Below are 24792 nucleotides of genomic sequence, written 5' to 3' on the forward strand. Positions count from 1 at the left end.
AGTGTACTCACTCCAGGTGTATCGCTCCGTTAGTAAACAGAGACAATGCACTACTACACTGGTGGACAGCAGTTGCCTACAACTGAAGAGTGTAATACGCTCTCTAACAAATGAAGATCGTAATACGGCCTCCACCGGTTTAAATAATCCTCATAGGAACAAATGACATTGGAGAAAAATATTTGTTTTGATGTTTCCTACAACCTCCCAGAGTTTGTCGGTTTTAAATACCTTTCACCGTGTATAGGCGTTACTACCGCAGCCCCGTATTCTGCCTGTTTACGTATCTCTTTTTGCATACGAACGCCTGTACCAGTTTCTTTGGCAGTTCATTGTATTCCAGCACTAATGAGACGATTACTAGTTCATCATCAGCAACTAATGCGATAGTGTAAAAGATGATATAATGTTTTCCAACAGAATATATTAATCAAAATCGAGTGAGGAAACCTTTGTGCCTTTGTGTACGTCACGGACACACGCACTGCGAGAAGTCTTAACATCCAATGGCGGCTGTCTCGTAAACATCCATTTATATGGTCGCGGCTCCTGCATATATTGATCCACTACAGGCCTTTTATGGTTTGGAAGGGTGTTTCACACGCCTGCTCACGAAACTGCATGACAGGAGCTAAGAAACAGGCACTAGTGAATTCTAGGGAAATGAACCGTGTAATACGTTTGTTTCGGAGCAACGATGCGATAAAATTTTTGCTCGCCATCTTGTGGTGATGACACGGGAACACTACATCTACATTTATACTCCGCAAGCCACCCAGCGGTGTGTGGCGGAGGGCACTTTACATGCCACTGTCATTACCTCCTTTTCCTATTCCAGTCGCGTATGGTTCGCGGGAAGAACGACTGCCGGAAAGCCTCCGTGCGCGCTCGAATCTAATTTTACATTCGTGATTTCCTCGGGAGTTATAAGTAGGGGGAAGCAATATATTCGATACCTCATCCAGAAACGCACTCTCTCGAAACCGGGACAGCAAGCTACACAGCGATGCAGAGCGCCTCTCTTGCAGAGTCTGCCACTCGAGTTTGCTAAACATCTCCGTAACGCTATCATGCTTACCAAATAACCCTGTGACGAAACGCGCCGCTCTTCTTTGGATCTTCTCTATCTCCTCTATCAACCCGACCTGGTACGGATCCCACACTGATGAGCAATACTCAAGTATAGGTCGAACGAGTTTTTTGTAAGCCACCTACTTGGGGTCAGTTTCCCACAATTCGCCTACAAAACCTGCCTTCACTTAACTGGCGAGAAAGTTGTCTGCCTTCTCTAGCGGCGCGAACTTGCCACCCCAGTACCTGCAGAACGGCCTCATTTTACCGCGTGGGAAAACGCGCCGTTTGTCGACGTGTAAAGTGTTCCACCGTGTCCGTTCCCACACAGACTATCAGTCTGCTGTTTGGATAACGGTAGAATGGACGATAATGTTATTTGCTGTCGGTGTGTGCACTTTCGGTTGTGAAACCACACAATCAGTCTGTTGTGTGAAGTATGATAAGAGTGGACGATAACGTTATTTGCTGTCACTGTGTGCACTTTCGGCTGTGGAACTCTATGGCTGGCTGAGGAAAAACAGGAGAAGGAGATCAAAGTTTAGGATGAAGACATTGTTGCAAAGAAGAGAGGTGTTCCCTCGCTTAAAGCTGTTGCCACTTTTTGAGTGCGACGATTTCGAGAATTACATAAGAATGAATGAAGCGTACTTGCTTTCCCTTGTCAGTCCTTGTCTACAACGAGGACACGCTGATGACAAGAGCTGTAGCACCGAATGAGAAATCAGCAGCAACATTAAGATACACTACGCGATAAAAAGTATCCCGATACCCCCATAAACATACGTTTTTCATGTTAGGTGCACTGTGCTGCCACCTACTGCCCGGTACTCCATATCAGCGACCTCAGTATTCATCAGACATGGTAAGAGCAGAATGGGGCGCTCCGCGGAACTCACGCACTTCGAACGTGGTCAGGTGATTGGGTGTCACTTGTCATACGTCTGTACGCGAGATTTCCAGTCTCCTAAACATCCCTAGGTCCCCTGTTTCCAATGTCATAGTGAAGTGGAAACATGATGGGACACGTACAGCCCAAAAGTGTACAGGCCAACCACGTCTGTTGACTGACAAGAGACAGTGCACAGTTGAAAAGGGTCGTAATGTCTAACAGGCACACATCTATCCAGACCATCACACAGGAATTCCAAACTGCATCAGGATCCACTGCAAGTACTATGACAGTTCGGCGGGGGTTGAGAAAACTTTGATTTCATGGTCATAAGCCACACATCAAGCTGGCAAATGCCAGACGACGCCTCATTTGGTGTAAGGGGCGTAAATATTGGACGATTGAAGAGTGGAAAAACGTTGTGTGGAGTGACGAGTCACGGTACACAATGCGGCGATTCGATGGCAGGGTATGAGCATGACGAATGCCTGGTGAACGTTATCTGCCAGCGTGTGTAGCGCCAAGAGTAAAATTCGGAGGCGGTGCTGTTATGGTGTGGTAATGTGTTTTTCATGGAGGGGGATTGCACCCCTTGTTTTGCGTGGTACTATCACAGCACAGGCCAACATTGATGTTTTAAGCGCCTTCTTGCTTCCCACTGTTGAAGAGAAATTCAGGGATGGCGATTGCATCTTTCAACACGATCGAGCACCTGTTCATAATGCACGGCCTGTGGCGGAGTGGTTACACGACAATAACAACCCTGTAATGGACTGGCCTGCACAGAGCCCTGACCTGACTCCTACAGAACACCTCTGGGATGTTTTGGAATGCAGACTTCGTGCCAGGCCTCACCGACCGACATCGATACCTTTCCTCAGTGCAGCACTCCGCGAAGAATGGGCTGGCATTCCCCAATAAATCTTCTAAACACCTGCCAGAATGGAAGCTGTCATCAAGGCTACGCGTGGGCCAACACCGTATTGAATTCCAGCGTTACCGATGGAGGGCGCCACGAAGTTGTAAGTCATTTTAAGCCACGTGTCCGGATACTTTTGATTACATAGTGTAGTTAGCTAATGACCGTAACTAAGTACTCATTTACACTACAGCGCGGTTACTCCATAAGCAAGAGTCTCTAACATTATGCCAGAAACTTGTGCCGCAATTTTCAATGCTTTGAGAAATGAAGGTACATCTACATCTAGACTTACACCTACTTGGATATTCTGCAAATTACACTTCAGTGCCTGGTAGAGGGTTCATCGAACCACCTTCACAATAATTCTCTATTCCTCCAATCTCCAACAGCGCGTGGAAAAAACCAACGCCTCAATCTCTCCGTGCGAGTTCTGATTTGCCTTGTGCTACTATGATGATCGTTTCTCTTCCTGTGTAAGCGGGCGTCAGCAAAATATTTTCGCATTCCGAGGAGACAGCTGGTGATTGAAATTTCATGAGAAGACTCATCCACTACGTTTGTTTTAACGATATCAACCTCAAATCCTGTAACATGTCAGTGACACTCTCTTCTCTATCTCGCGATAATACAAAACGCGTTGCTCATCTTTTAACTTTCTCGAAGTACTCCGTTACTCCTATCTGGTAAGAATCCCACACCACGCAGCAGTACTCCGAAAGACGAGGGATAAGCATAGTGTAGACAGTCTTTTAGTAGGTCCTGCTACATTTTTCAAGTGTTCAGCGAATAAAACTCAGTCTTTGATTTGCCTTCCCCACGACATTTTCTGTGTCTTCTTTCCAATTTAAATTGTTTGTAATTCTAATTCCTAGGTATTTACATGAATTTGCGGCTTTCAGGATATACTGATTTATCGTGCAACTGAAGTTTCACGGATTTCTTTTAGCACTCGTGAAGCAAACCTCATACTTCTCATTATTTGGATTCGATTGCCAATTATCACACCATTCGGATATCTTTCCTAATTTGTTTCGATCTTCTGATGAGTTAACTAGACGATAAAGGTAAGTTGTAAATTCAAAAAAATAGCAAAGTAATAATTCAAGGCTTCTGCTTCTTTGTAGCTGTGTTTTTTTCTTCGTATGTTTCAGTTTCCAAGGTCTCACGGAATGGATTTACATTGCGGAAAAAGTTTGAAGAAAATGACAATTTCCAAAATGTCTTGGTCGTATCGATGGCAAACACTTGCGGATTAATCCTCTTTCTGAAGATTGATAACTATAACGGCAACCGTAGCATCGTTTTGCATGCGATACTAAACGCAAATGACGAGTCCATTATGGTAGACTTTGGAACCAATGACCGGATATCTGACGGTGTTGTTATTGAAAACTATATTTTACGACAAGCTGAAGAAAAATAAGTTGAAAATACCGTGTGAATCTTGTGTTGTGGCTCAGAAACTGCGGTATGTTTTTGTAGGAGACGAAGCCTTCGCCAAGAGCCATGATTTTATGTAGCCCTATAGAGTGAAGGTACTAAACCGTAAGAGGATGGTTTTCAATTACCGCCTATCCCGTTGTCGAATAATTGCGGCGAATGTGTTTGGGATTCTAGCTTTCAGATTACAAATCAATCATAAAACGATAGACTCGAATACAGAAAATAAAGAGAATGTGGTGCTTGTGTCCTGTGTACTCCATAACTAATTCGACAGAGCACCAGGCACATTTTACGCAGAAAGGTACTTTTGCTGAAGTAGAGCTGCCATGTTATCAATCTTTTTATGGACGTCCCGCCAGGAACCGTAAAGCAACAGCGAAAACAGTGCGCCAAAAGTTTTCGACGTACTTGCACAATGAGGGAGCACTGCAGTGGCAGAGTCTGTATACTAATGCTTTTCAATTTTTGTACGCATCGTGGATAATGTCATATTCGAACTCAACATTTCATACTTACATTTAATTTTGATATGTTTTCAGTTAGAATTAGCAATGTCGTATGGAACAATGGACACACGTTTAAGAGAATTCAGAGGAATGACCACCATCTTATTTTCAAGAGCAACTTTTTAGCATGAGTAAAGTAGTTAGCATTCGCAAAACACGTAAATTTTATTTTTAGGACACATACAACAACACACAGAAGAGCCGAAGAAACGGGTACACCTGTCTAACATCGTGTAGGATCCCCGCAAACACGCAGAAGTGCCGCAACACGACGAGGCATGGACTCTACTAATGTCTAAAGTAGTGCTGGAGGTAGCTGAGACCATGAATCCTGCTAGGGGTGTCCGTAACAGTACGAGGGGCTGGAGATCTGTTCTGAACAAAACGTCGCAAGACACCCCAGATATGCTAAATAATGTTCATCTCTGGGGAGTTCGGTGGCCAGCGGAAGTGTTTAAACTCAGAAAATTGTTCCTAGAGCCACTCTGTAGCTATTGTGGACATGTGTCGCATTGTCCTGCTGGAATTGCCCTAGTCCGTCGGAATTCACAATGAGCACGGATGCAGGTGATCAGACAGGATGCTCACGTACGTGTCACCTGTCAGAGTCGTATCTAGACGTATGAGGGGTCCTGTATCACTATAACGGCAGAAGATCCACAACATTACAGAGCGAAATTAGAATTATATATTAATACCTTCAGCTGCTGACGGGCTTTGATATATACCAATGGGGACAGGTGAAAATGTGTGCCCCGAGCGGGACTCGAACCCGGGATCTCCCGAACTCCTAGCAGTTGGTAAGAATGTATTTCACGAGTAATGACTGTGTTGGATAGGGAAATTACGTATGTAGTGTGCGGACTTATAAGGTGAGATTGTGGGTCTCGCGGACGGCGTCTGCGAGATAGTCCCTTCAGTCGTACTATCCTGTGTGTCCTCGGTGGCTCAGATGGATAAGGCGTTTGCCATGTAAGCAGCAGCAGCTGAGCCCGCATCTCGTGGTCGTGCGGTAGCGTTCTCGCTTCCCACGCCCGGGTTCCCGGGTTCGATTCCCGGCGGGGTCAGGGATTTTCTCTGCCTCGTGATGGCTGGGTGTTGTGTGCTGTCCTTAGGTTAGTTAGGTTTAAGTAGTTCTAAGTTCTAGGGGACTAATGACCATAGATGTTAAGTCCCATAGTGCTCAGAGCCATTTGAACCAAGCAGCAGCTGACGGTATTAATATATAATTCTAATTCCGTTCTAGACGGCTGCAAGTCATCAATGGTGTCTGTTCTTTCGGACATGTCTGAGCATATCTCGGATTCTATGCAATGCGCTGTTCAGAAGAGATCTCAACCTTTTCGTACACTTTACGGATTTATCGATGGACTCTACAGGAATCATGATGTCAGTTCAATCCAGCACTACTGCAGACATGCTGAGTCCATGCCACGTCGTGTTGCGCCACTTCTGCGTGCTCGTGTGGGGCCCTACACGGTATTCAGCAGGTGTACCACTTTCTTTGGCTCTTCAGTGTCTAATACGCACTTTTCATTTTCCATAGGCAAGGAGTGAAAGCCTTGCAGTTAATAACACTAATTCTCCGCTCCTGCTATATTTGTCACGTGCAGTGTAGCAAAACTTTTGAGGGGAAAATCTGCGTTTCTATATCGCACACGGGAATACGCGCAGCTTACCGAGTGAGAAGCCATGTTACAGGGCGGGGAAGACGTGCACCTTATTGCTATTCCACACGACAGGTTCGCCGCGATCAAGCTGCGACAGGTTCGCCGTGGTCAAGCTGCACCGTCTTCCCCCGCTGTGAAACGTCCTGTGGAATAGCCTTGTTCGGACACACTATTGCGCCGGATCCCCCCGGCAGCACCCCTATTGGGAAAACGCGCCGTAAAAATACTGTGCAATACCGCCATAGAAAAAGCAACAGAATCCAAGTCAGGGGTAGCCAAGAATTCTGCGTGTGGGCCGTGCCCTGACACGAGTGCCATTGGAGCAGACAAACTGTGGAGGTGCCGCATTTACCAGGTGTACAAGTGTTGTGTTGTGGTCTTAAGTCCAGACTCTCGTTTAACGCAGCTCTCCATGCTACTCTATCCTGTGCAAGCTTCTTCATCTCCCAGTACCTACTGCAGCCTACATACTTCTGAATCTGCTTAGTGTATTCATCTCTTGGTCTTCCTCTACGATTTTTACCCTCCACGCTGCCCTCCAATACTAAACTGGTGATCCCCTTTAAGCGTCAGAATATGTCCTACCAACCGATCCCTACTTCTAGTCAAGTTGTGCCATAAATTTGTCTTCTCCCCAATTCTATTTAATACCTCCTCATTAGTTGGTTCAAATGGCTCTGAGCACTATGGGACTTAACATCTGTGGTCATCAGTCCCCTAGAACTTAGAACTACTTAAACCTAACTAACCTAAGGACATCACACACACCCATGCCCGAGGCAGGATTCGAACCTGCGACCGTAGCAGTCGCGCGGTTCCGGACTGAGCGCCTAGAACTGCGAAACCACCGCGGCCGGCTCCTCATTAGTCATGTGATGTACCCATCTAATCTTCAGCATTCTTCTGTAGCACCACATTTCGAAAGCTTCTATTCTCTTTTTGTGTGCCGGCCAGGGTGGCCGAGCGGTTCTAGGCGCTACAGTCTGGAACCGCGCGACCGCTACGGTCACAAGTTCGAATCCTGCCTCGGGCATGGATGTGTGTGATGTCCTTAGATTAGTTAGGTTTAAGTAGTTCTAACTTCTTGGGGACTGATGACCTCAGAAGTTAAGTCCCATAGCGCTCAGAGCCATTTGAACAATTTTTTTTTTCTTTTTGTGTAAACTAGTTATCGTTCACGTTTCCTTTCCATACATGGCTACACTCCATACAAATACTTTCAGAAAAGACTTCCCGACACTTAAACCTATACTCGATGTTAACACATTTCTCTTCTTCAGAAACGCTTTCCTTGCCATTGCCAGTCTACATTTTATATCCTCTCTACTTTGACCATCATCAGTTATTTTGCTCCCCAAATAGCAAAACTCCTTTACTACTTTAAGCGTCTCATTTCCTAATCTAATACCCTCAGCATCACGCGATTTAATTCGACTACATTCCATTATCCTCGTTTTGCTTTTGTTGATGTTCAACTTATATCCTCCTTTCAAGACACTCTCCATTCCGTTCAACTGCTCTTCCAGATCCTTTGTTGTATCTGACTGAATTACAATGTCATCGGCGAACCTCAAAGTTTTTATTTCTTCTCCATGGATTTTTAATACCTACTCCGAATTTTTCTTTTGTTTCCTTTACTGCTTGCTCAATATACAGATTGAGTAACATCGGGGAGAGGCTACAACCCTGTCTCACTCCCTTCCGAACCACTACTTCCCTTTCATGCCCCTCGACTCTTATAACTGCCATCTGGTTTCTGTACAAATTGTAAATGCCTTTCGCTCCATGTATTTTAACCCTGCCATCTTCTGAATTTGAAAGAGAGTATTCCAGTCAATATTGTCACACGCTTTCTCTAAGTCTACAAATGATAGAAATGTATGTTTGCCTTTCCTTAATCTATTTTCTAAGATAAGTCGTCGGGTCAGTATCGCCTCACGTGTTCCAACACATCTACGAAGAAGTATGAAACTGGAATTTCCCTACAGAAGCTGCTAGCCGTCAGTGTAAGGCCCGTGAGACCGCGTCTGCAGCCCCATCTGCTTCCTGTAACGGCGGACGACGAATATCAACACACAGTAACCCAAGTCCCGTACATCGGTATCTGTCTCAAACACATAAACATCTCGAGTTTTGTGCCTACGAACTACGATTTGCGGACAGTATTGGTTTTCTGTTATCATTTGAACTGCTGCAGGATCGCTTCGAGTGCTTGTCGGAGCTTTCGGCGAACATGCTCTTTGGAAAAAACAGTGTTTCGAGACGTTCAAAAAATTCAAAACTGGCGATTTTGACTTGAGAAGCAACGAGCGCGGGAAACCACCGAAAAAGTTCAAAGACAGCCAATCGCAGGCCTTATTTGACGAAGATGATACTCAACAGGAATTCGCGGACCAATTGAATGTGACGCAGAAAGCGGTTTCTCTTCGGTTGAAATCTGTGGGAAAGGTGCAGAAAGTGGGAGAATGGGTGCGCAAGCAAATAGAGAGAACACCAGGTACAAAACAAAGTCGTTTCTCTATCGAATAGTGGCAGATGATGAAAAATGGATATATTTTGAGAGTCCTAAGCGACGTAAATCAAGAAGTGAATTCGGGCAAAGCATCAACATCCACTGCAAGAGCAAATCGCTTTGGAACGAAGACAATGCTCTGTGATTGGTGGGATCAGAAGGGTGTCATGTATTATGAGCTGCTAATACGTGGTGAGACCGTTAACACTGATCGCTACCAACAGCAAATGATCGATTTAAATCGAGCATTCCGTGAAAAACGAAGGGAATATGAAAAAAAGGCAAAACAGTCATATTGCTCCATGATACCGCCCCATCACACACAGCAAAACGAGCCAAGGAAAACGATCGATGCGTTCAGTTAGGAAATACTAGGGCATGCGGCTTATTCTCCAGACTTGGCTCCGTCCAATTATCATGCATTAACATCACTGGGACACGCTCTAGCTTATGAAAATGCACGAAAATGGCTCGCTGACTTGTTCGCTTGAAAACAACTGTTTTTCTGGAGCGGTATTCATAGCCTGCCGGAGAGATGGGAGAAATTTCTAAGTGGCAATGGAGATTATTTTGACTAAAATACTGTTTCTTATTTTCAAACACGAGACGTGTAATTAATGCAGCCACAATTCGGTTTCATACTTCTACGCCTGGCAAATTGCAGTGTTGCCGCATTGCCTAAGACTGGGTTTTATATTTCATATTTTCCAACAACACACACACAAAAAAAAAAAACACGACAAATTTTTCTGTATTTATTTTTGGTGCAAGGAAGACATACTTTTCATATGGTACAAAATGTCGGCATACGGACAGATTCAAGACAATTTTGCGGATTGTCGCACCCAAGGTGCCTCGTTATAGCGCTTTTTTAATCTCATAATAGGAAAAAAGTCTTACACACATATGTTGATCAAAATATTTTAGAATTTCTCCAATCTCATTATGGAGACGTGGGTACTCTACGTGCGGAAAGCAATGTAGACGTCTTGGACAGTTTTAACGCTGCAGGGATTTGTCTTTGAAACGAGACTTGGCTTGCAGATGAGTCAGTCATGTCTGCAGATGGTCAGGGGCGCTTTCCACCAAAAAGGCAAACGGTCTCGGAAACAGAAGTAAGGTTGGGAGTTCATCCAAACTAGTAACAAAATATAAACGGTTGCCAAGCAACAGCAGAATAATGCTTGCGAGTTCAGGAATTTTCTGTTCGTACCACCAATTTCTCCAAGTGCTCCAAATTCTTGTTGTAGAAGACAATGAATCCCGTCTGCAGCGCGTTGTAACTTATGCCTCTTTCATTGGCGGCTAAATCTTCGAATTTTGTTGTATGGTACTGCAATGTCATTTCACAGCAAATTTTACGTACCCATCGGTTATTCGACCGCACAATATATAATGAAAATTCTTATCCTCTCTCCGATCTTTCCCATTCATTTTTAACGGCTTTTTGTGCAAACAGCCACTGCACGTGTGGGCGTCTTCCATACCACGAACAAACAACGGAAGGTAAACTGCAATTGTAGACTTAGAGAAAGCTTTTGACGATGTTGACCGGAATACTCATTTCAAATTCTGAAGATAGCAGTGGTGAATTATGGGGAGCAGAAGGCTATTTACAGACTGTACGGAAAGCAGACAACAGTTAGAAGAGTCAAAGGGGAAACAGTGGTTCAGAAGGGAGTGAGACGCTATTCTAAACTACAACTGACATGCAATCTCTACATTGGGCGAGCAGTAAAGGAATAAAAGAAAAATTTGGAGTAAAAATTGAAGTACAGGGAGAAGGAATAAAAAGTCTGGGGTTTTGGCAATGGCATTGTAACCCTATTAGAGGCAGCAACGAAGTTGGAAGAGCAGCTGAACGGAACGGGCAGTGTGTTGAAAGGTGGATATAAAATGAACATCAACAGAAGCAAACCAAGGATAATGGAATGCAGTCAAAGTAAATACGGTGATACTGAGGGAATTACATTAGGAAACGAGACACTTACGGCAGTAGATGAGTTTTGCTATTTGGGCAGTAAAATAAATGATGGCCAAATTACTGAATATACAAGGTGTTACAAAAAGGTACGGCCAAATTTTCAGGAAACATTCCTCACGCACAAAGAAAGAAAATATGTTATGTGGACATGTGTCCGGAAACGCTTACTTTCCATGTTAGAGCTCATTTTATTGCTTCTCTTCAAATCACATTAATCATGGAATGGAAACACATAGTAACAGAACGTACCAGCGTGACTTCAAACACTTTGTTACAGGAAATGGTCACAATGTCCTCCGTTAGCGAGGATTCATGCATCCACCCTCCGTCGCATGGAATCCCTGATGCGCTGATGCAGCCCTGAAGAATGGCGTATTGTATCACAGCCGTCCACAATACGAGCACGAAGAGTCTCTACATTTGGTACCGGGGTTGCGTAGACAAGAGCTTCCTAGTGCCCCCATAAATGAAAGTCAAGAGGGTTGAGGTCAGGAGAGCGTGGAGGCCACGGAATTGGTCCGCCTCTACCAATCCGTCGGTCACCTAATCTGTTGTTGAGAAGCGTACGAACACTTCGACTGAAATGTGCAGGAGCTCCATCGTGCACGAACCACATGTTGTGTCGTACTTGTAAAGGCACATGTTCTAACAGCACAGGTAGAGTATCCCGTATGAAATGATGATAACGTGCTCCATTGAGCGTAGGTGGAAGAACATGGGGCCCAATCGAGACATCACCAACAATGCCTGTTCAAACGTTCACAGAAAATCTGTGTTGATGACGTGATTGCACAATTGCGTGCGGATTCTTGTCAGTCCGCACATGTCGATTATGAAAATTTACAATTTGATCACGTTGGAATGAAGCCTCATCCGTAAAGAGAACATTTGCACTGAAATTAGCATTGACACATTGTCGGATGAACAATTCGCAGAAGTGTACCCGTGGAGGCCAATCAGCTGCTGATAGTGCCTGCACACGCTGTACACGGTACGGAAACAACTGGTTCTCCCGTAGCACTCTCCATACAGTGACGTGGTCAACGTTACCTTGTACAGCAGCAACTTCTCTGACGCTGACATTAGGGTTATCGTCAACTGCACGAAGAATTTCCTCGTCCATTGCAGGTGTCCTCGTCGTTCTAGGTCTTCTCCAGTCGCGAGTCATAGGCTAGAATGTTCCGTGCTCCCTAAGACGCCGATCAATTGCTTCGAACGTCTTCCTGTCGGGACACCTTCGTTCTGGAAATCTGTCTCGATACAAACGTACCGCGCCACGGCTATTGCCCCGTGCTAATCCATACATCAAATGGGCATCTGCCAACTCCGCATTTGTAAACATTGCACTGACTGCAAAACCACGTTCGTGATGAACGCTAACCTGTTGATGCTACGTACTGATGTGCTTGATGCTAGTAATGTAGAGCAATGAGTCGCATGTCAACACAAACACCGAAGTCAACAGTACCTTCCTTCAATTGGGCCAACTGGCGGTGAATCGAGGAAGTACAGTACATACTGACGAAACTAAAATGAGCTCTAACATGGAAATTAAACGTTTCCGGACACATGCCCACATAACATATTTTCTTTATTTGTGTGTGAGGAATGTTTCCTGAAACTTGGCCCGTACCTTTTTGTAACACTCTGTATAAAATGTATACGGGCAATGGCAAGAAAAGCGTTTCTGAAGAAAAATTTGTTATTATCAGATACAGAATTAAACAATGGGGAGGACTTCTGAATGTGTAGCGATATATGGAAGTGAAAGCTGGACAATTAGCAGTGTAGACAAGAAGAGAACAGAAGCTCCTGAAATGGTGTGCTGCAGAAGAATGCTGAGGGCTGAATGGGTAGATCATGTCACTCATGAGGTGGTACTGAATAGAATTTAGGAGAAAACTCGTGGCACAAACTGACTAGGAGAAGGGATCAGCTGATAGGACATCCTGAGACATCAAGAGATGGCCTATTTAGTATTTACAAATTAAAAATCGTGGAGCGAGACCGAGAGATGAAAGCAGTAAGCAGATCCAGAAGGATGTAGGTTGTAGTAGTTACTTGGAGATGGAGCGGCTTGCGCAGGATGGAGCAGAATGGACAGCTGCATCAAACCAGTCGCTGGACTAACGACCACAGCGACAAGATATCAAATTTATAAAATATCTCCTTACCACAAAGGACTAAAATCATGCAGTAACATTTCTCATACAAATCATATTTTCAAATGTTGTAATCTTTTAGAAATGGATTAAGGGACGATTATTACGATTGAAATTTTGGTAGCAAAGTGCCTTTTTGGTGAAGACAAATAGTGGATACAGTCCTAAACGTCAGGCCACAACGGATTAACAACAGCAACTTTTTGATCAGAAGAAAGTCTCAAACTTTCGCAGTTTTTAGTCCGAATTCTTGGTAGTACAATAGTAACTTGATGCATCAATTCTGTTGATATTACACTTTGTTGAAACAATTAGGTCTTCAAAAGAACAATATGAGAACTTACCTGGAAAGATAAACTTTGAATACAATTTTGAATTGGTTCAAATGGCTCTAAGCACTATGGGACTTAACATCAGTCCCCTAGACTTAGAACTACTTAAACGTAACTAACCTAAGGACATTACACACATCCATGCCCTTGGCAGGATTCGAACCTGCGAGCGCAGCAGCCGTGTGGTTCCAGACCGAAGTGCCTAGAACTGCTCGGCCACCACGGCTGGCCAATTCTGAAGGGTCGATTACGTTACCTTTTTGTGTGAAATGGTTCAAGGCGGTTCAAAATATACAGATAAAATTCTCAAGTTTAATTTTTCGTTGTGGGCATACTGAATTTGTGAGGGAGTTCACCATTGGTTTACACCTATACTCTGTTCACCATAGGAATAAACCTGATGTAACCATTACGCCATGTATTCTTCAGCGTTTGCTTCAATCTCATTGGATTTCGTTTCACGTGGAGCGGAAGTCAAGATGTGACCAGTACAGTCAAGTGCGATCATAAGGATACGTTTTGTGCTGTGTTACACGCACACAGTCTGGGCGATAATGCGGGACATCAGCTTTACCGGCTCATTAAAGTTGGACAGCGCAGGCCAGCCAGCGGTCCAGTTGCAGTTCAGATGTGCAAAGAGACGAACCAAAAACAACATAGCTTCGAATGGCATCAATTTTTAAAGAGAATGAAGTAATAATCGTAGAAAATTCCAGTACTAGCACGTTTTTCTTAGGTGACCAGACGGAAGGCACAAAATGCACTCGTTCCCACCTGACACAGAATTCTGATTGCAAACAAGAGTGAAATTTTTCTGAGCGAGCTGTGTTTCACCGTACTGTTCAATACTGAAGCCGGGTATTAATTACAGTCAGTCGTCTGGTAATCTCTTAGCTCCTTCCTGATCCGAATCCAAGAAATACATTCCAGTTCTGGAAGCGTCGCCTGCTACTTTGATAACGTGCCTATCAACAACAGAATCCACGAAGCCAACCAGGCGCCGCATTTTCTCTCCCCCTTTTGTGACCAGCTGTTCTATATCCCGCCAGCATTCGGCAGTGACGTGTGCAAAAGCTCCGTCCGTTAGTTCGACCACGCCTGGCAGCTTTAACGGTCTTGTTATATCTCGCGACAAATCCCTTAACTTGCCTCCGTATCAGTTCTGTTGGGTTCACATTAATTAAATATTTTATTGTTTAAGCAATAGCATCGACAATACTATCATTTTCGGTTCTGCTGATTCAGATAAAGTATCCAACAGGATGAGAAAGAGAATTTATTCCTTCAATAATAATCAGATCCAGATTACAATAAAAGATCGGAGCTGCACCTTTCCGTCTCTGATTTCCAGAAGTCATGGGTGCTTCAAGCTGAAATAACTGCTTAACATTAGCAAATGAAAAAATGGAGCATTTGTATGATTTGCTCGATGCTGTGAAAATGATTGTTTTTCATGTTTCTACCTCTGAGGTACAAAACGATGGACATAGTCCAAATAGAGAGGATCTGGTTTTTTTTTATTTTTGCCTTAAAAATTAAATTGTTAAGTTTTCTTAATTTAAGCAACTTTTACGAACACTCTTTCATACAACATCGATAATTAAGAATTTGTATTTGAAATGAATACTGGAATTTCGCGTTCAATATGTAAAAACAAGAATTATTCATACAAAATGATGATGACTTTTATAATTACGAGATGTAGGTATTTCAAACTCAACGAGAAAACAAATGATAGTGGCGAGATTTGAACTAGCGAACATTAACTGAATTTCGTTAAACATTTCATTATGCTACCGAATCCGCTACGCGTACGAGCTGGGTTTACGTACCAATTGCATTACATACAGTGACTGGGAAAACTTCAAAGTCGATTACCTCTGTAAATTTACGAAAAACATTAAGAACAGTCTATTTCTCGCCACTTTTTAACCGTATTCCATACGCGTGTTTCACTACGGAACAGATGTTTAAATGTGTGTGAACTCTTATGGGACTTCACTGCTAAGGTCATGTCCCTAAGCTTAACACTACTTAATGTACATTATCCTAAGGACAAACACACACACACCCATGCCGGAGGGAGGACTCGAACCTCGGCCTGGACCAGTCGCACAGTCCATGACTGCAGCGCCTGAGACCGCTCGGCTTATCTCGCGCGGCACGGAACAGAAAGCAGCCTCAGCCATTTTCATACTGCGCATTAACAGCGCGACAATCAGAGCACATGGCTGCAGAGGCTGTAACTGTACACAATGTTTCAAATTAAAAAAAAAAACTACGTGGCCGAATCGTGATTACGAAAAACGTTGACGGCTGTTAATACATTTGGATATCTTAAAGTTTCATTTAACGTAGCTTAGTAATAAGATATCTAATACATAAGTAGGACCTACTTTCAAGAGCCTAACAACACCAGTGTACGTGTGCTACGGCTTCTGACCAACCACCCCGTTTGTGTTTGTTTACATCAGGTTTATTCTTATGATGAACAGATCAGAGCAGTGTGATCTCCGAACACAAAGCTCCGAAGTAGTTATTTGTATGGAAAAATTTACTCGATAATTTCACATCTCTAGGGAAAAAACGATCGTGGAGATTTAATATTTTGTACAGAAACGGATTTTCTTCCAAATGACGGCTAACGTAAGTACGCCTCAGCTTGTGAAAGCCATCTGCCAATGGACTTTTGATAATCAGAAACCGGTATGGTTTTGCATAAATGAACTTTGCGTATCATACTTTGTGGTTGGTTGCTGTAGCATATTTGAGTTACATTTATAACTCTACTACAGCCCAGTTTCTCGATGTTAAGTTTTCGACAATGTAGCGATAAGAAGAGGGCTTCACTGCGCTAAAAGAAATATTCGGAGTAGGTATTAAAATCCATGGAGAAGAAATAAAAACTTTGAGGTTCGCCGATGACATTGTAATTCTGTCAGAGACAGCAAAGGATTTGGAAGAGCAGTTGAACGGAATGGACAGTGTCTTGAAAGGAGGATATATGATGAACATCAATAAAAGCAAAACGAGAATAATGGAATGTAGTCGAATTAAGTCGGGTGATGATGAGGGAATTAGATTAGGAAATGAGGCGCTTAAAGTAAAGGAGTTTTGCTATTTAGGGAGGATATACAATGTATACTGGCAATGGCAAGGAAAGCGTTAACATCGAGTATAGATTTAAGTGTCAGGAAGTCGTTTCTGAAAGAATTTGTATGGAGTGTAGCCATGTATGGAAGTGAAGCGTGGACGATAAATAGTTTGGACAAGAAGAGAATAGAAGCTTTCGAAATGTGGTGCTACAAAAGAATGCTGAAGATTTGATGGGTTGACGACATAACTAATGAGGAGGTATTGAATAAAATTGGGGAGGAGTTCATGGCACAACTTGACTAGAAGAAGGGATCGGTTTGTAGGACATGTTCTGAAGCATCAAGGGATCACCAATTTAGTATTGGAGGGCAGCGTGGAGGGTAAAAATCGTAGAGGGAGACCAAGAGATGAATACACGAAGCAGATGCAGAAGGATGTAGGTTGCAATAAGTACTGGGAGACGAAGAAGCTTGCACAGGATAGAGTAGCATGGAGAGCTGCATCAAACCAGTCTCAGGACTGAAGACAACAACAACATCATATCCACTATGTGTGTATCAAATGAAGTAAAATATTATTCAGCAGGCCATTAGTCATAGATATGCGTTGCCATTGCAATGAAGAAAGGCACGTTTCGTCATAATATTAGCACCAGAAAGTCCAACTCGAGTATTCATTACACATTTGAGTAGTCATACTAGGTGCTAGCGATAACTCGCGTCGAGTGCGCACGGTAATATTCTTCAGATCCATCTGTTCCTCTTTAGAACAGGTAATATTCTTCAGATCCATCTGTTCCTCTTTAGACCACTCGGCCAATGGGCCAAGGAGAATTTGAATGCGCACGAGAAACGGAACCTTAATAGGCATACGTAGTAAAAGGAAGCAAACGAAAAAAAAAATACGCTGTGGACACAACAGCAGGGTCGGTATTGTCTGGGAGGTGGAGAGACTTGTGCCAGCGTGCGGTGGGCCGTGCACATTTATCAGACGTTATCATGTGTGGCTGCACCGATGCCTCTTCGTGCAACGGAGACCGCTTATAAAACACTAATACAACCTATTCTTGTGTACTGTTCGAGCGTTTGGGATCGCTATCAGGTCGGAATGAGGGAGGACATAGAAGCAATTCAGAGGCGGGCTGCTAGATTTGTTACTGGTAGGTTTGATCATCACGCCAGTGTTACGGAAATGCTTCAGGAACTCGGGTGGGAGACACTAGAGGAAAGGAGGCGTTCTTTTCGTGAATCGCTACTGAGGAAACTTAGAGAACCAGCATTTGAGGCTGACTGCAGTACAATTTTACTGCCGCCAACTTACATTTCGCGGAAAGACCACAAAGATAAGAGAGATTAGGGCTCGTGCAGAGGCATATAGTCAGTCATTTTTCTCTCGTTCTGTTTGGGAGTGTAAGAGGGAGAGAAGATACTAATTGTGGTATGAGGTACCCTCCGCCACGCACCGTATGGTGGTGGATTGGGAAGTGCGTAAATGTAGATGTAGAAAGGCTGCGTGCATCTTGTGCATACGGAAAGTTACACTACAGACGACCGGTGCCCAATGCTGAAACATAATGAACTTTCCAACTGCTTCGATCCATGATGTCATCAAAACTAACATAAAACACTCTTCGAAATCCTAACACGAGTAAAAAATACGCGCCATAGGAAGAATTATTGTTATTATCACGTCCCATTTCTTTGGCTCCGCAAACTGCCAACCATTCAGTCACCTGTCAACCTAACCTAGACCTCGGGTTACGCAAATCACTCTGCCACCACAACCTACAAACCAGACGGAGAAAATTTTACGAATTTTCTTCTTTTTATGGAGGCATGAACGTACCGGGTGGTTATAATGAAATGCAGTTACTAACGAAGGTAATTATCATGTTGCGCAATACTTGGTAGATATGCTAATTTGTTAAGGCGGGGTTACAATTACGAATTCTATAATTTGGTACTCAAAACTGCGCTTCATAACGATGTGTAGTTTAACTGACTAACCACATGTCTAAACTCTACCAAATGGGTCATTTTCAGTAATTTTTGTCATGCTAAAGTGTCAGTAAATGATGTCACTGGCTTTCCAAAAGAGTGACTTACCATCAGTTACGTTAAGGCTTCTGGAACATTTAGTACGTGGTCAACCGAATTAAAATTTGCTATAGGTTTCTGTCAAACATAATTAGCAAATGCCTCCACAAATGTAATTCCTATGTGATTCTGTCTTTTAATTGAAACTAATAACGGAGAAGTCTACCACGTTTCTCGCAATTATTGCACTGAAAATTACACATTAAATCTAGATTCTATTATCGTTATAGGCTGCACATAAAGCATTACACTGCACATTAATCATGTCATTTGAACGTCAAGTAACGAAAGTGATGACAGCGTCACAAACGGTAACCTTCATTCTTCTGCAACAAAAGATACGACTAACGCGCAAGCACCTTTGCAACAACTTTGCTGCACAACAAACTGCATGGAACTCCAAGCGTCTGAAAGAGATCTTTGTTGCGTTCAATTGTCATGACACCATGCTCTCCTATCACGCAAATTTTAAAACGAGAACAGGCACACAAACCGCCGCAGCGTTGCACAGAACAAAAAAAGTGTGGGGTTCTGATCGCTTCCCCTTCCATCAGCAAATCACAGAAGTGGAGACGTCACAGAACGACAAAAAGAGGATAGGAAAGGTTTTATTTTACGAAGCACGAACATTATGTTAATTTTTCAAGAATTCGCCAACTACTAACCAAATCTTCTCCTCCATCTAACCAAAATGTTTGGAAACGCAACAGGCCGTTCGTTAATCACAAATTAAATTCCAGAAAGTTGTAAAAATATTGAAATAAATGCGCAGTGTATCATCGCCAGAACCATGTTGGCATGACGCCACATGTTCCTGATTCACGAGCCCATGACGCCTGGTTACTTTTACAAGTTGAGTTAACGTTTATAATATTTTACGTTAAGTATGTAAGCGAGGAAAAATTTAGTAACGGTTTTAAATTATTCTTTGTGTGTGTTCGAAGTCACGAAGTACTTTCATTATGAAACATTAGATAGATATGAAGGGCTTATTTCAACAGTGGTACAAGTCCATTACCTCCACTTTTCTGCTTATAATGCTTCCGACATTAATGATCCAAACAAACTGAAAGAAAAGTGCATCTCTAGCAAGAAGCCATATGCTTGAATATTTCTGGTATCTCAACTGCAGATTTTTCAGCGCTCATTTAACTTTAGGACTCTGTATCTCAATATGAACAAAAATGGGACTTGTACCACTATTGAAATAAGCCCTTCATACAGTCTTCGTTTGCTTATAAATAAATCAACTGCTACCAGTCACGATTTTCTTTATTTACTTTTCACACGTCTCGGGAAATGATCCCCATTGTCAAGTGGCATCACACACAAAAAGCGCACTTGAAAACAGGAATCATTTCCCGAAACCCGTCGTGTGAAAAGTAAATAAAGAAAATCGTGACTGGCCGCAGAAGATTTATTTGTAAAGAAACCTATTGTTTTCACAGTCATAGGCTTTCAAAAACCACTTATAATGGATCAGATCAGACAGTCTTTGTTAGTCTGCGCTCCGTTTTAAACAGAAGAAAGTTTTTCCCAAGTATAAATGTTTATGACGTCATCTCTGCTGACGTGTGTCCCGTACAATGATATAATTTTGCCGATACTTTCAATGCTGGGTGTGCATACTGTCCGCTCACTGTGTAGCGAATAGAGTCTGTTCCAACGAAGCAATCAATTAAAACTTGTTGTCTGATGCCGAAGCTGACTGCACTAACAGCAAAACTGTGTGTGTGTGGGGGGGGGGAGGGGGGGGGGAGGAAGAAATATCTCTTTTGAATACATTATGGGATTGACAGTGATCAATATGTTACAAATATTTACTATTAAAAAGAGTCTTCATCACAATTTATTTAGTACGGTGACCGGTTTCGACCACTACTGTGGTTATCTTCAGACTAGAGATGTGGCGATTCGTGAATGAGTCGTTCATTTGTACGACTCTAAATAAAGAATCGTAAGAATCGAATCGTGATACGGACGAATCGTCGTTCAAAAGAATCGTAAGAACGATTGCGTGTTTCCGAGTCGTGACGATTCCAAGTTCCAACGGTTCATCGATTCTTAGTACGCACTACGCTATGCTTCGAAGGCAACTTCCGAATCATGCCGAGTCGTGACGAATGATTACGACCGCCAGATGGCAGTCAAGTGGAGGATGCATGTGAACAAAGGAAGCAATTTTGCACCACCTTTCGCACAAATCGACTCCTCTTCCCTGGCATACTGAAATAAAACAATAGATGCAATCAAATCAAACATGACCTTTCGTCAATTAAGGCATTACACGTATAAATCGAGAATCACACTTGTAACGTCATATGCATGTTTAGTCATAAATACACTATTTCTGACACAGTTCGATTCTAACCCCATTGACGATTTCAGACATGTCCTGCCATCTGTGAGTAAGGTGTAGAACTTTTTGCATTCCGTAACAATCGTGTCATCGCAGACTAGAATGAATCGTGAACGAATCGTAGGAATCGATTCGCAATGTGAGATTGAATCGTAGGAATCGAATCGGGAAAAAGAATCGTGTTGCCCAACTCTACTTCAGACCAATGAACCTCCTCCTGCTAGAGAATCACTAGTAGTGACCGGTTTCGATCACTACTGTGGTCATCTTCAGACCAATGAGTAAGAGCCTCCTTCTGCTAGAGAATCACTACTAGTGAAACTGGTCACAGTACTAAATAAATTGTGATCAAGACTGTTTTTAATAGTAAACAGAAATATCTCTAGTGTTCGAAATGTTGAGAGTTTGTTGTAAGTCGCCACCATTCTCAAAAGTGAGTAATGTCCGGGTATTTTAGCGTCGTGAGTTCCGCTGCCTCGAGACACGTTAAGTTTCCAGTTGTAATACTTTCCTTACGGTGTGAAACCCATAATATAAGAGTATACCTCTTAACCAGTAGTATATGACAGCAGTTTAAAGGTTTAAATTCGGTCAAATTACGTGAAATGTTGAAAATTAAATCTATGTTAGCCCTATAACCTGTCTCTGGTTGCTGGCTGGCGGTTCAATAATACGGATAACCGCGACTGGTAGAATCAGAGGCAGAAAACTCACTTGGTCCTAAGTGCTAAATTTTATGGTTTTCACGAACTTGCGTCCTACGAACGTATGGTATTTCGATGCAGTGACATAATCAAGTACGCGCGGTTTTCATTTTAAGCATCTGTAGTACGACAATTCTGCAGGGATCGACAATGGCACATCGGAACACTACCTCACTGAATGTGGCGCTATTTTCCGTTCGTTCCACGTTATTCTCGCTCAAGTTTTCGGCGGTTAAATGACTAACACGGCGATAAATAACATGTAATAAATTATTAAGTACTCGATACGGTAACTTAACACACTATTCGCCACCCGTTTATTCGTAGCGGCCTTGGTTCAAACGGCTCTGAGCACTATCGGACTTAACACCTGAGGTCATCAGTCCCCTAGACTTAGAACTACTTAAACCTAACTAACCTAAGGACATCACACTCATCCATGCCCGAGGCAGGATTCGAACCTGCGACCGTAGGGATCGCGCGGTTCCAGACAATAGCGCCTAGAACCGCACGGCCAAACAAGCCGGCCGTAGCGGCCATATTGTAAGAATGAATTAGAGAGGTGCAGTTCCTTGACTTCGCTCTGTTACGCGACTATAGCACACAAAAGCGTGCAGAACAACATCAGCAGCTTCCAGAAATTCCAGTAGAAGTCAGCTGACCGCCTTACCTTCCTGTGGTATTCCCGCGTAGAGAAGACACGTAGAACCTCCGAGAATACACTGCTACGTTATGCGCTGATAGCCGCCTGGCTCTTCAGTCTGAACCGCGCCGCAGAAATAGCAGGGGCGCGCTCTGCCCCCCACCCAGCGCTGACGTCACAGTGCACCGTTGCCAGTTCGATCCACGGCAGGCGAGGGAACGGCTGCGGCAGAGCGAGCGAGGCGTCTACGTCGGTGTCAGCACTGCCGCACCTCCTGCCTCCTTCCACGTCACACAGTCTGTTCGTCTGGTACTGCGCCGTACAACTAGCAATACACACTCTATTTACATGGGGCTCCCAGAACAGTATTTCGTAAACCGATTTCCCATTACCGCTCTGGGTGGTACAAAATCGATTCTGGAAATCAGTTTCTAATCGCCGGTTTTCCAATGCCGAAACCGATTTCCGCTTCCGTGTAAGCGCAACCGGTTTTGAAATGTGCTTAGGCTGTCAGCTTTCGCCATGTTTTTAAAAATTTTCGGATAATATGGACGGAGTGGCTTTTTGTACAGTGGAACTATCAGACTGAAGCAATTTACACCTCGTCTGAAGAGAAATAGTGATTGCGCCGACTAAATCAGAGACTGTAACTGCTGTTTTCCAGTAGCAATATTTAACTGGGCTAGCAAATCCGCTTCAGACCTTAGCGTGTAAACACGACAGCGAAAAACGGTTACCGAAATTCGGTTGTTCTACGTTTACATGCGACACATCTTCCGGAGGTTGCTTGAGTTAAGAAAACATAACAATTTAATTTTGTAAGGCAAAAATGAAAAACAAATACCCTTTATTTGGACTATGTCCATTGTTTTATACCACAGATGTGTCGCAGAAACATGAAAAACAATCATTTTCACAGCATCGAGATCATCGTACAAATGCTGCATTTTTATTGTCACTGTACCGTTACAATATGAAGCCTACAGAACTGATCTGGAGCCAATTTAAGTGATTTGTCGCGAGAAATAACAAGACTGTTAAGCTTTCAGACGTACAGGAACTAACGCACGCAGTTTTTTCACATGTCACTGCCGAACACTGGCGGGATATAGTTCGGCAGTAATAAAAGAAGAGGAGAAAATGCGGCACCTGGGTGGCTTACTGGATTTTGTTGTTGATCTACTCGTTTTCAACGTGGCAGATGTCAGTTCCAACTGAAATGTATTTCTCGGGTTCGGATCAGGAAGGAGCTAAGAGTTTACGAGACGACTCAATGTAAGTAATACCTCCAGTGGCTTCAGTATTCAACAATACAGTGAAATCCATGGAGTATGCTCTTGCATCACACATAGCTCGGTCAGAAAAATTACCCTGTGTTTAAGTTAGGAATTTTCATCACTCTTGTTTGTAATTAGGATACTATGTCAGGTGATAACGAGAGCAGTTTATGCTTTCCGTCTGGTCACCTAAGAAGTGGACGTTAGTGCTGGAGTTTTGCCGAAAATTATTTCACTCTGTTTAAAAATTAAATGACATTCGATGGCAAATTCTTTGTCTGCTCGTCTCCTTCTACGTCTGAACTGCACCTGCACACATCACTGCAGGTTAGCTGGACCGCTGGCTAGCGAGTGCTGTCCAAGTTTAATGCGCCAGTAATGCTGTTGTCCCGCACATTTTCGCTCAATCTATGTCTGAGTCTCAGTCTATCTTAGAAAAAAAATTAAGGAAAGGCAAACCTACGTTTTTAGCATTTGTAGACTTACGGAAACCGTTTGACAATGTTGACTGGAATACTCTCTTTCAAATTCTGAAGGTAGCAGGAGTAAAATACTGGGAGTGAAAGGCTATTTGCAATTTCTAGAGAAACCAGATGGCAGTTATAAGAGTGGAGGGGCATGAAAGGGAAGCAGTGGCTGGGAAAAGAGTGAGACAGGGTTGTAGCCTCTCCCCGATGTTATTCAATCTGTATATTGAGCAAGCAGTAAAGGAAACAAAAGAAAAAAATCGGAGTAGGAATTAAAATCCACGGAGAAGAAATAAAAAAATTGAGTTTGTAATGCTGTCAGAGACAGCAAAGGACGTGGAACAGCAGTTGAACGGAATGGACAGTGTCTTGAAAGGAGGATATAAGATGAACATACACAAAAGCCAAACGAGGATAATGGAATGTAGTCGAATTAAGTCGGGTGATGCCGAGGGAATTAGATTAGGAAATGAGACACTTAAAGTAATAAATGAGTTTTGCTATTTGGGGAGCAAAGTAACTGATGATGGTCGAAGTAGAGAGGATATAAAATGTAGACTAGCAATGGCAAGGAAAGTGTTTCTGAAGAAGAGAAATTTGTTAACATCTAGTATCGATTTAAGTGTCAGGAAGTCGTTTCTGAAAATATTTGTATG

General features: G+C 43.1%; 1 protein-coding gene across 1 annotated transcript in view; it reads right to left on the reverse strand.

Annotated features, from left to right (window-relative positions):
* Window positions 1-22515, reverse strand: part of LOC126426441 (uncharacterized) — a 73989-nt gene extending 51474 nt beyond the window's left edge. The window contains exon 1 of the mRNA XM_050088357.1: window positions 22420-22515. The gene's annotated coding sequence lies outside the window, so the exon portion shown is untranslated. The remainder of the gene's footprint in view (window positions 1-22419) is intronic.
* Window positions 22516-24792: the final 2277 nt, after the last annotated feature.

This window comes from Schistocerca serialis, chromosome 11 (assembly GCF_023864345.2).
Source record: "Schistocerca serialis cubense isolate TAMUIC-IGC-003099 chromosome 11, iqSchSeri2.2, whole genome shotgun sequence".
In the NCBI taxonomy this organism is placed as follows: Eukaryota; Metazoa; Arthropoda; class Insecta; order Orthoptera; family Acrididae; genus Schistocerca; species Schistocerca serialis.